We start from the raw sequence: 13,729 nt of genomic DNA, 5'->3' as shown, positions 1-13,729 counted from the left end.
GATAGATGGGTTTTGTGCAGGACCCCATACATCACTGTGTACTATCTCAAGTGGCCTGTTACTCATATTTCCTTCTCTAGGAAATCTCAACCTTGCCTGCTTCCCAAACTGACAGGCTTCACAAACATGCATATGTCCATCATATTTGAACCTAGGCAATCCATTGACAATGCCTCTTGTTTGCATGTTCTTTAATCTCTGTATATTGACATGTCCAATCCTCTTATGCCACATATCAATATCATGTACCACATTCCTGCTCTTTGAGAACATAGTTGATTTTAGCTCAGGAATTCCAGCATCCAGCTTAAACAGTCTTCCTTCTTTCTTGCCTTTAGCAATCACTCTACATCCATGTTTGAAGTCTTCAACGAAGCATCCATGCTCATTGAATCTAACCTGTAATCCCTGTTCTACCATTTGACCAATGAGGCCAAGATTTTAGTGATCGAAGGCACATACAACACATCTGACATAGACTTTGTCTGACCATTATGCATGACCAATGGTACACTTCCAACATGTGTAATGACATACTGGGTATCATCACCTGTTTCCACATAACCTTTGACATCCATTGGCTTCATGTGCTCAAACCATTCACCATGACATGTCATATGGTTTGATGCTCCTGAGTCCATATACCATGTATCATCATTCTCAGCATTTGTTGTCATAGAACCCACAACATGCTTCATGGCAAACAAATGATTTGCAGTTCCATCATTGCTACTTGATGCATAGTTACCACCATGTTGTGCATAGTTTCCACCATAATGACCACCACGTTGTGCTCTTCCCCCTCTCAAATCATTCTGTTTGCGGAAACAATCTCTCGCCATATGACCATATTTGCCACAATAATGGCATTCCACATCTTGCATAGAATTTTGTTGGCCTTGCCAACGTCCTCGACCACGGGGGGTACCTCTGCCTCGCTGAGGTGCATATCCACGACCACCTCGAGCACCATATGAAGGTTGAAAATTCTGTTGTGGAGGCCTGTCGTGCCATCCACGACCATTACCACCACGTCCACGTGATGTGAATCTCCCCCTGCCTCTAAAACCTCTCTGCGAGTAAAAAGCCTGATTTCTGCCCCATCATCATGGCTAGTAGATGCATCCAGAAATGAATCATTGAGCTTGAATCTCCCCTTGCCTCTAAAACCTCTCTGCGAGTAAAAAGCCTGATTTCTGCCATCATCATGGCTAGTAGATGCATCCAGAAATGAATCACTGAGCTTGATTTCCTCAACCAACAAGAGGGAAACCAACTCATCGAGCGAAGTCAGGTAGACCTGTACTCCTCACTGAGGTAGATGTATCAAAAGATTTGTATTCCTTGCCAAGACCACGCAAGGTAATATCCACCAAATCATCATCAGGCATGGGGGCATTTATTGTGGCCAATGCATCTGCAAACTTCTTGATTTCTTGCACATAATCATGTATGCTCCTTTTATTCCTTTTCACATTGTGTATCTGCTGTCGCAATTGAGACTTGTGAGCACTCGTATCTGTGTTAAACATCTTGACCAAAGTATCCCATGCATCTTTGGGATTCTCAGCATCCTGAATGTGTATGAGCATAGCATCAGAAATGCATATAGACAAATAATGCAGCACTTTGAATGCTCTCTCCTCTGACCATTGCTTATGAGCAATAAGCTGCTGCTGCTGTGTAGGTTGCCGAGGTAGCTCAGGCTCTGGCTCAGCACCTGTAATGAGATTCCAAAATCCTTTTCCTTTCAAGAAACTCTTTATCCTGTACTTCCATGCCTAGAAGTTCTTCCTATCCAGCTTTTCACCAACAATCTGAACTGGATTGTCCGACATGTTGCTCAATGCGTACACCTTCCACACACTTCAAATCTGTAAATGAGCCTTCCTCAGCTCAACCACACTCCAATGAATGTTCCAGATACTCCAAGGTAGCCAACAAACTCCAAATTTGATGTAGGAAATCAACCTGTAATCATCCGAGATGAACTGACTCACTCAGTGCGGGATACCCTGAATTGACATGCCTTCCAAGGCTCCAAATTGCAATGTAATGGTGCAATCAAGTATGGGAAACTTGCATTGACACCTAATCAACCTCAATGTTGAGTATCAACACCATCTGACATGTGTACATATCGATTTTTGAAAACCCCTTTTACTGTTTTTGGAAAAACCAGAAAAACCAGAAAAACCAATAATGATTTGGCTCTAATTTCTTCAATATTTCACCAAATTGAGCAACCAGGCATTCATTGGCTTAGCAATAGTGTCCATCAACTCCATGTAAGAGGAATTTGTCCAATTGTAAAACACCAAGGATTAATTGCTCAATTAAAATGCTCTGTTTCTCTGCAACCAGTGGTGGACAGCCTGTTTTAATCAGCTCATTCCCAGCTCAATTAGGCATCATTGACCAAAAAAATCACATAGCCCTCTTCTCCAAAGTGTATAGCATCCAATTGCTAAAGCAAACTTGAAATGTATCAACCAACCAATGAGAATCGGATCTCCTTGTAGGCAAAATGATCAAAAACTACTCTGTTTCTCTGTTGCAGTCTGTGCCGCTTGCATTTAGGGGATTTGGGAGTTGTTTAAGTGCTAATTGAAGATGGTAATAAGTCCCCAAGACACCAAGGTAAGTGTGCAACCAACCAATGGTTGAATTTGTGCCAAAATCTCACTCCAAATGCATCAATTTTGGGCTTCCTTCTCTCTGTTTTGTAAGAGCTCAAAAAACTAGAATTTTCACACATTCAAATGCTTCCAAAAGTGCTCCAAAATCACAATAGGGCTTGCATAAGAGTTGCCATTACATCTCTCATTGTCAGATACATGTTTGCTTTGCCAGATTTACATGTATTTCCACCATACATCAATGTTGCCAAGCTTTAATGGAAAGCTTCAAAAACCAGAATTTTTCTTTGCTTTGATTTGCTCTATTTTGCTTTGCTTTTGCCTGTATCACCTGCAATCCGCTCAAGGATGTTTAGAAGACCTTACCCAATAGGCCAAGCTCTCAGATCTGATAGTATTTGGTGTGCTCCAAGCTTCACAGCTCCGATGGCAGCTTCACAGCTTCTTTTCACAGCTTCTTCTTCTCCCTCTTCACTCACTCACTCATAAACCCTAATAAACAGCACAAGGCTCTGATACCATGTTGAAAGAATGGTAGAGGAGGAGGAGACACACAAACAGGAGCAAACCCTAATGTATATTGCAAACCCTAACCATAGAGGGAAGCCATGTCCACTCTCACACAAAGCATAATGCACTAATCCATAATCCACACAACACACAATGAGTTGTGTCCACACTCTGCTAACCCTAGCTAATGTCCACACACTATGACTAGCTGGACATGCGGTCATTTATGTCTCACACATGTTCCTACCTAATCTGCCCCCAGCACATAGCATAGCTGGCTCACACTGACATCGAGCTTGAATCTCAACATTATTTACATGACTATCACACGCCCGGATCTCAGTTATGCTGTGGGGCTAGTAAGCCAATTTATGCAAAGCCCCAGAAAACCTCATTTGGATGTAGTGAGATGCATTATGCGCTATGTAAAGACCACTACACATTATGGTCTTCTTTATGAGCATGGTAAAGGCTTGGATGTACAACACGATGTAGATTGGGTAGGTAGCTCGTATGATAGGAGGTCTATTAGTGGTTATGCCTTTACATTTGGAAGTGTAGTGGTGAGTTGGAGTAGCAAGAAGCAACCTACTGTTGCTTTATCTAGTATAGAGGCTGAATATAGGGGTGCAGCCATTGCTACATGTGAAGGAGTATGGTTAAAGAGTCTCTTGGCTGATTTGGTTTAGCCTATTGATGGCAAGGTTGTCATTCATTATGACAACATGAGCAGCATACAGTTGGCCAAGAATCCAATTTTTTATGCACGGACCAAGCATATAAAGGTCCACTATCATTTTATCAGAGAAAGTGTTGGATGGTACAGTGGATTTGCAGTATGTGAAGACTGAAGAGCAGGTGGTTGACATCTTTACAAAGCCACTTAGCAGGGAGAAGTTTGAGTACTTCCGTACTATGTTGGGAGTACATGGGATGAGCAAGAGTCAAATGGAATCCTCATTTTTTCGCAAAAGTATGTAGGAGAAATTTTGAAGGCATTTGGCATGGTTGAGTGCAAGTCAATTACACCCATGGACGAATGTGAAGCCTTTATTAAATATGCTTCTCCACTATAGGAAGTTAGTGGGGAGTTTGATCTTCCTATGTAATACATGACCTGAGATTAACTTTGTAGTAGGTTTCCTTAGCAGGTTCTCAAAATCGGCCCCGGGAGAACCACTGGAAGGCAATCACTATGATACAACTTGGTAACCTGATTGTAATTCCAACTGAAACAGTTACTAGGAACTTTAATGAACTTAGATGTACCACCAATGAACTTGTTAGGGTAAAAATCATTGTCGTGATTCTGTAGAGGACCACATTCATGATTCTTGACCTTATAAAATCACATCAATTGAGACTTTGAGTTTTATCAAGTTGAGGGCTCAGGGGTATTCCTAAGGACACCTTGACACTAGGGTTAGCTTTAAATAACTAAAAAAGTAAGATAATTTTGCCATGATTCCTAGCATGATCATGCCTATGATTCTACATGAATCTGGTAATTATAGATTTGAGTGATTTTAATTGCATCCAAATTGAATTTTTACCAGTTAAATCCTTTTTTCATATACTTAAAGTCGAGAAAGCTTATTAGTTTGATGACATTGTCCCTAACCAACCAGGATCCTCCTACCAAAGAAGCCTAGGGTTAGCTCGCTTGGCCATAGAGCACATAAAGGCATGTGTTTGGTTTACAGAGGTTGGAATTTATTGAATTATCAAGAAGTGAGAAAATCTAACCAACTGGGATCCTCCTACCAAAGAAGCCTAGGGTTAGCTCGCTCGGCCATAGAGCACATAAAGGCATGTGTTTGGTTTACAGAGGTTGGATTTTATTGAACAAGAAGGGAGAAAATCATGGAAAACCCTCTTAATGAGGAATTGACAAGGGACAAGGGCATTTCTTCTCCAACACTATTTTGTGGATTTCTGGTCTTAGCTCGAGGAATCCTAGGATACACCTATGATCTTGAAAGAGAATCTCCTTAACCTGGCAAGGGATAACCACCAAGCTCAAATAAGGAAATAGACACTGGAAGACTTGGGAGAACAAAGGGCAACAATCGATGGCGGTTACCAGGGGAGAGCAATCCTAAACCTGTAGTACAAATTAGTCCCAGAATTAGAATGGACTTTATAAGTGCCCAAAGGATGAGTAATATGTATTTTCCTACTTCCAAGGAGCTAGAAATTGAAGAAAGAATGAGGGAAGCATGAGCCTAAATCAGGAAGCTTGAACAGGAGAAAATGAGCCTAGATCTCCACAGAGAATCGGCCAAGGGACATGCCTTTGATATGGCAATGCATGGGGAAGGTCCTTCCTGGTTGTTTGCAGCACGAGACAATGCTATAGAGATTGAACATGCAATGGAGGAAGGTATGCCATCTTTATAACCTACTCCATAGGAGTCTCGGGAAGACTTGATCACTCTCGCAGCACCTCTGTTAGGCAATGATGATCTATTGAGAGAAAACATAGAAAAAATCTACACACCAAGGCAAAAGTAGAGCTGATGTTGAGGACCCCAGAGTTCCAAGAGTATATGAGAGGTATGTTGTCTCACAAGCAGGAAACCTACAAGAAGTTCTTCATGATGATATTAACAAAAATTTGGGAGCTATTCCAATACCCCTTGACTAAGGATACATGGAAACCGACATGTTGGAGCTGTTAGAGGGCCGAGGCAAGGGTGGAGCAACCATAGGAAGGGTGGCACCGCACGAGGACCCACCAAGGGAGACAATTAGAGTGACCCCTCACATATGGGAGTCGTACCACCTACGGACCTATTAAGGATGGCTAAAGAAATAGGTAGGGGGTCGCTAGGGATTTATGTACTACACCAACACCACAATGGGCAACACCAATCAAGCCTAACTATGTGGCATGACTGATGTAGAATTTCTCAGGTGATGGTGGTAATGCCATAGAACACCTTGAGATAATTGAATTGGTGTCCAAACCTTGTGGGACAATTAGCTCAGATGATCATTAAAGAGGCGTTAGACAAAGGAGGTTATGTACAAGAACCCCAACAAATCATGGAGGAGTTAGATGACACTTGGGAGTTAGATGACACTTGGGAGGTAACCCGAGAATATTTTATGATGCAAGGGGACACACCAATACCAATGTTCTAGACCACAGTGCAATATGGAATGGCAAGATATGAATGCCACAACAAGGAGAGCCCTATTGCAATGTTATCACTGCTGCCAAGGGCCTCACCGTATGGGTTGAGTGTCCTCACATCACAAGGTCAATACAACAAACCCACCAACTACCCAAGGAAGTATACACCTAGGGTTGAGTTGTGTGAAATGGAGAATTAACCACCTAATTAAGGATTGCCCTTATAGAAGCATAGAAGAGACTTCCACTGATCCAACCACGTGACTTTGAATGATTAGGGTGCAATCAAGGGTGGTGGTGACACCACTTAATGTCATGACATGTGCACAAGCATGAAAGACCCTAGGAAACGACATGTGCACAAGCATGAAAGACCCTAGGAAACGATGGATAATCTCTAGCTAAGTCTTTTACTCATACATTAGGGAGATGAAGAATGGCTAAGAAAGTGGGATGAGGAGAGAGTCTATCGAAGAGATACAAGATGGTACTGATGATGAGGAAATAATCGTCGATACTACATCCACTAAGTCTAGCCAAGAGAATGTGTTGAGACAAGAAGAAAGAAAGCGGTGACATAAGAAGAAGCCAAACCATCCATTGAACCCAAAACACCAAGAGGGGTGGTGGGTGAGTACCCAAATGCTCAAAAGGAGATAGGGAAATTATAGGCCACATGAGTCCTAGTTCAAAAAACCCAAAATAAGTCTAAGGAATGGTTGCAAGCTAGGTGGGCCATTGAAATGATCTATCCTTGAGACGAAATACAACATGGGAATCAAAACAATTTAATGTTCCAGAGCTTGTGCAATGAGGGCGAGACTGACCATAAAAAAGGGGGGAAGAACGATTTGTTCTCAAGGATGTTTGAGGAGGAGGAGACTATCCTCTGTATGACTTGATAAATCCTAACGTGAAACCTTATGATAATGATGTTGGTTAAGTCCAAACTCCCAAAGATGTTGTAGGGCTGACAACATTTCTCTCTATGGAAATAAAAATGCCAATTGAAACTTAGTTGAAGGGAAAACCTTAGAGCATATAAACCTTATTTTGAAAATGGTAGACGATACCATGTCACGACCTGTGGAGGTTTTGCCAAACTTGAAGATGAAAGTCTTCTCATTTCTCTATTACCATATGTTTGTGGTCATGAAGTTTACTAGACACATGGATTCATATGATGTGATACTAGGCAAAACTTTTATGAGGAGTGCTAAGCTAATTCATGACTTATGGATCACATTTATCTACAAAAGGACTCACAAATCCTAAAGGTAGATGTGCAGACATGGAAAGGTCATCCCATGGAGGGAGGGTTATTTGGAAACGGTTTTGGAACCACAACAAGGTTACCCTTAGTACAATTATGTGCAACCAATTGATGATCGAGTAAATCACGGGAAGAGGACATCTTGTATGTCCTGCTTCCAAATGAGCATTTTTGTGAAAACTGGATGCATGTACTAACAACAATCGATGTCATGGAAAAGACTAGGACAAATTATGTGGAGTAGATTGGGAGAATAAAGAGATAGTCACCATAGTGTGCATGATGAGACTGTCTGTGATGGTGGACAAATCATGGGGAAACCTTTCAGAGGAGAAAGGTTTTGAAAATGATTGTGGGAAAGAGACTTTGGATTCAGCTACTACAAGGTTGAAGTTTTGAAGATGGAGCAAGAAGAAGAATTATTATGTTAATAGTAGTAGCATTCTTAGATGAAAACCCATGGATGCTTAATGGCTAAGATATGTTGAGGCCATATAAGTTCATGTGGAGTTTTCTAAGAATTGGCGAGGAATTAAGATAGATAATGCTACAAGAACCTTAAGAACCAAAAGTATGTTAGTATACACTCAATGCCCGCCTCTCAGCATGTATATCACTTTGATGTATAATGCACATTTGTTAGGCCCCCATTATGAGAAGTAGCCATGGTGCATATGGCCTTAGTGGGAACCTCGGCTTATATGCCAATGGGGTCATTATTTATGACCATTGATGATGGTTAGGGGGTACGGGCATTATCTGGGGCCCGAGCAAGGGTATGAAGAATATTCCCTTGGATACTAGGTCCATCATTAGTGGGGAGTGGTTGGTGGGCCGCATTCTTGATATGCGGGCAGGCGGTGTGACCGTGTCTATGCAGTGTAACCACCCTCATTGTATATGCATCTACCACACTGTCTACAATAATATATATGGACATGCTTGTGAGTATTCACCCCCCTTCTACACTTAGTACATTCTCCATCCACCAGAGTCTATCTAGATCACCATCTAAGCTCTACTTAAGAGTGCACGGGTGTGGACATCACCATCACTTTTACCTCTATGGTATAATCAGAATTTTTAATTCTTTCCATTGTGTATCTATTGCATTGTCTATTGTGCTTTGTCTTGCTATCTCTCTTTCCGCTGTGCCATACTATTATATGGTATCAGAGCTTAGGTTCTCTTAGCAAGAATAGTGCATAAAGTTTAGTCTTTCTTTATAGATGCCTTCTATCTATGCTGCTCTCTTGCACCAGTCTTGCGTATTCGTCCACCTGCCTTCACGGAAGGAAAGCTTGATGGGAAAAAATACACTCTCTTGAAATTCAAAATCAATGCCATTCTAGACTCTTATGAGCTCCTAGAAACTATTCTAGGAATAGATACAGAACTAGTGGGAAGTCTCGACCCCAACAACCCTGCAACATGCTTCCACCAACAAATGCTACATTTCTTTGAGCATGGAGAAGGAGAAATGCTGACTCACTTTGTGCCATCATCACCAATGTAAGTGATTCTGTTCTTAATCTGGTTCAACATACTACCAAGGTTGCAGAGGCTTGGATCATATTGAGAAATCAGTATGAGACTCAGAATCAAACTAGGATTCAAAACCTGGAGAATCAGGTTGCTGCTGCTGAAAAGTTTGCTAAAGGAGAAGCTGTTGAAGCATTTATCTCACGGGGATCAAAAATATACAAGATCAAATGGCTGCTGTAGAGATTACACACAAGCACGGAGGTGCATCCGAATTCTTCCACAAAAGTATGATGGCTTGGCTACATCACTAAACACTCAGGTTAGAGTACCACCTTTATCATTTGATGAATTTAGTGCTATGTTATTTGAGGAGGAGATGCGGCTATGTTATTTGAGGAGGAGATGCGGCTAAAGACCCACGATGGTGGTGATGCTACATTTTTGGCCAATGCTAAAGGCAAAGGCACGACATCTTCTGATAAGAAGAAGATGAAGACAACAAAGAAGAAGTTTCAAGGGAGCTACTATTACTGTGACAAGAAGGGTCACGCTGTCAAAGAATGTAGAAAGAAGCATGTTGATGAGAAGAATGGCACCTTGAAGTCTTCATGGAAGGGAAAGGAGTCACTCAACAATGTCGAGACTGAGCTTGAACTTTGAGTTGCCATTGAAGAGGTATGTTCATCTGCTCAGGCTCCAGTTGATGAATCATGGATTTTTGATAGTGGATCCAGCATCTCGATGCATGACTAGTAAGAAGGGTTGGTATAGTTCTTGTGGAAGCCTCTACACAGGAACCAATCATGTTGTGCTAAATGTCCAATTGAAGGGTCTAGAACCATATCTTTTGTGATAGCTATAGGAGGTGAAGAGAAGAAGCTATCAGATGTGCTCTATATACCCTAAATAAAAAGAAATCTACTATCACTTGTTTGCGAGATGACAGATCATATGCTTGAATTACGCTTCAAGAAAACTGAAGCAGAAATTCTAGATGCTGTTGGTGGCAAGGAAGTTGGCAAGGGAGTAAGGCGCAACAATCTCTATGAGCTGCAAATAAGAGCACAAGCAAGCTTTAGCATAAGCGATTTGGTCGCATTGGATTTGCAGTGCTAAAGTAGATGCAAAAAAAGGGTATGGTAGCTAATTTGCCTACATTTTTTGAATTGCAGGAACCATGTGAAGCTTGCATGTTGGGCAAGCAACAACGCAAGGCATTTCCATAGGAAAGCAGCCACAATCAGGAAAAGACTCCTCTAGAGCTGGTACATGTTGATCTTTATGGTAAAATGTCTACTACTATATTAGGGGGATCTTCTTACTTTATGCTATTAGTCAATGATTACAGTAGGAAGATGTGGGTTTATTTCCTTTGGGATAAGACTGAAGCTTTTTGGGCAAGTTCAAACATTGGCATGAGCTTATGGAAAATGAGATAGGAAAGAAGGTGAAGAAGTTTCGTACCAGATTGAGGAGGAGAATTCCTTTCAATGGAATTTGACATCTTGCAACTAGGACAATGGCATCAAGCACCAACTCACCCACTGCTCACACACCTCAGCAAAATGGTGTTGTAGAACACCACAATCAAATTGTCATGGAGGAGATGACTCAATGCACATTAGGGCCAAAAATGAAAAACTTTTGGGCCTTATAAGAAAGTGATTAAAATGTTAATTTAGTAAAGGTTTTAGGGGTCAAATGTCTCCAAATATGATGGTTTAGACTAGATTCATGGCTATTTATTGTCTTTAAAGCATATCTTTGCATATCTTTGAATATAACTCAAAAGTCACTTTTTCGTGCCATAACTCCCTGTGTAATCTGAATTATTTGAATCACTCACTGGCATTTATGGATTTCCTTCCAACTTTCTTCCCTCTAAGTTGTTTTTCAAGCTTTTATTGCTCATAACCTAACCCTAATACAATCTTTCATAACATCTTATGGCACATTTTTTTAATACCTGCAAGTTTTGTTAACAGCCTATTCTAATCTTTTACAACTTTCGTTTGTAGCATCTTTTGGAAGTTTAGTTTGGGATGTGTCTAATTCAGATAGTCCCTACCAAGAAAGTTTCATATGAATACTAAGCTCAATCTTGAATATGCAGCTTGGCGTAGGGCAAATCAGATGTCTTTGAAAGATGCAAATGAAGCAAACCGAACCCAAAAGATCCCTCAATTGGAAGGTGTCTTTCTTTTTATTCTGTTCATGATCTTATCCGTTTTGTAGGAGATGGTGTAAATGGTCTTTTAGAATACTGTACAAAGTTATGCCAATCTAGGAATGAAAAAGCGCATCATATTTTGAACTTAAACATTGCTTTGATAAATTCTCAAACACATCTTACTGAGCTTGAAAGAAAACTCAAATCTCTTGAAGATTTAAATGAGTACGTAAGTGTGGTAAACTGCAAAATCTTAAAAACACACCCATTGGGTTGAGAGAAAGGACAAGGAAAATGAAACACATAAATAATTTGTCCGAGACTTCTGGGGCAAGAAAAAGAAGGATGAAATTAGCAAGACTCAAATTTCTGGTCTAAACATGCATGATGTAGAGCACAACTTCTACATGAGACACTGAATAAAACAGACATCATTAAAGTTCTTAAGGTACAAGAAAATTCATCAAACATTAAGAAAAAATGTTCACCAACACAAGAGCTTGTATGTTCAAGCAAACAATCAGCAATCTTCCCTACTGGCTCCACATCATTTCAGCAACACAAATTCAAGAATCAATACGGTGTAGATACCTCACAAATTGTAGAGACCTATGACACAATGGGTGTAAGTAGGAGGGGATATCAAGATTTATTTGGTTTATGGTTTAAAAATTTAAGACATTAGAAAATAAAGGCTTTTGGATTGCCAAGGCCACACAATGTTGTCAAAGCACGAAATCAATTGAATCTAGAAATACCTAACTACTTTGGAGATTATTTTCATATAGAGGGCTCCATGCCATTTGAAAAACAGAAAAGAAAGTCTATTTTTGAATATACTACTTTTAATAACATATGGATGGACCTAAGAAGAGTACAAATTGCTATGGTACAGGTGTATGGAATTAGTGTTAATGAATGTAATGGACATTTGAAATTTGTCTTAAAGTTAGATGAAGCTCAAATTCAAAAGAGCTAGAAAATGGAGAGGGTAAGCATTTCTCTTATGAGAATAGAGCATTGGAGTATAGCCAAGGTATAAGAGATACCCTTGGTCATAGTGTGCAATAAGAAATGGAGCTGTGGTGGATTGGTTGAGCCCAGGTACCGGTAGAAAACCATCAAACATTGAAATGGATTTTTTCTCATACTCAAATTCCTAGCATTATTGAACCTCAAAATGCAGGTGAATGTCTCAATGTTGATGGTGTTGGAAGTTTTACAGTTGAATGGCATATGAGTGCAGACTTAAAGGCATTAAAGTCAATGTTTGGTATAAATGGTGGTGCTAACACTAAACATCCTTGTCTTTATTGTATGGCAAGTATGGGGAAAAATGAGTGGTGTAACACAAGGGATATTGGAAGGCCACCCACAAGGAGTATGGTAGATTTGTCAAAATTCAAAAGTACATAAATGATTTGGGATTCTATCCTCCCTATTCAACTCCAAAATGTTCATATTTGTACTTTGCATGCTAAAATAAGAATACTAGATAAACTTCTTTGTCTTCATGTAAACTATGCATATTCAATCAAGCCTTCAAAGATTGCAAATGAATGCATAGATAAATGTGAGGTATTTCTTTCAAAGATGGGTAAGAGAAGTGATGTTCTTGCAGATGTATCAATGGGAGGAGCAAAGGCTAGAAGATTTTTGAGCAATCATGATAAAAAATAGGTAAATGCCATGTGGGAATGTTGGAAAGAGCTTTGCCAAATAACAACAAATGTAGCAAGTAATCCACAGGTAGAAAACAAGAGAATGGAAGTGTGGATGCAACTTGATGAATTTCTCAAGCTTCTAAGAAAACAAAAAAGAACAATAACACATGCATAGGATTTCAAAGAAGCTATCACAAATCTTATTCAGGCAATCAAGCTGGCATGGGGAGAAAAAGATATCACATATTATTTGGTAAGACAAAAAAGCCTTTGCATGCTATTTCTTTCAACCATTTTCTTTGTATGAAACAAACATGGCTAATATACAATATTCTTGCACATGCATCATATTCTTTATATTCATGGGTCATTCTTTGCCTGAGAACCAAGGACCATTGGCTACTTGGAGTACTCAAGGCATGGAAAAGTCACATTATCAAACACACACATCATTTTTTAGGAGAGAAAGGCATGGAGGAGGACAAACAAGGAGCAATGCATTGAAAGAGCTATTCAACTGGTTTTTTAGAAGACAACTTCAAAGAATGATAGCATGAATCCATTAGGAGAAACAATGCCAGTTTTGAACATATATATATTGGCATAATAAATTATATGTACAAGCTCTTGCATAAAAGTAATTCTGAATAGAAATTACTTCTTGAGTTTTTTTTTTCATTTTTTTCCTCAATCACATCTCCTCTATACCTCAGAAATTTCTTCCTACTATATCCACCAAGAAGGTTGACATATTTCTTGTTATATCTGCAATAGCATAAGATGAATAGCACAAAAAATAACCAGCCCATGAGGCCCAAAACCCAGGACCATATCCAAAAATTCTGATTG

General features: G+C 39.9%; 1 pseudogene; it reads left to right on the top strand.

The window, feature by feature from the left end:
- Positions 1–9,985: 9,985 nt before the first annotated feature.
- On the top strand, positions 9,986–13,437 carry LOC147615938 (uncharacterized; annotated as a pseudogene).
- The last annotated feature ends 292 nt before the right edge of the window (positions 13,438–13,729 follow it).

The sequence above is a fragment of the Cibotium barometz genome, chromosome 39, assembly GCF_041138505.1.
Source record: "Cibotium barometz isolate CiBa-2024 chromosome 39, ASM4113850v1, whole genome shotgun sequence".
NCBI lineage: Eukaryota > Viridiplantae > Streptophyta > Polypodiopsida > Cyatheales > Cibotiaceae > Cibotium > Cibotium barometz.
This window is presented reverse-complemented; position numbering and strand designations above follow the sequence as displayed.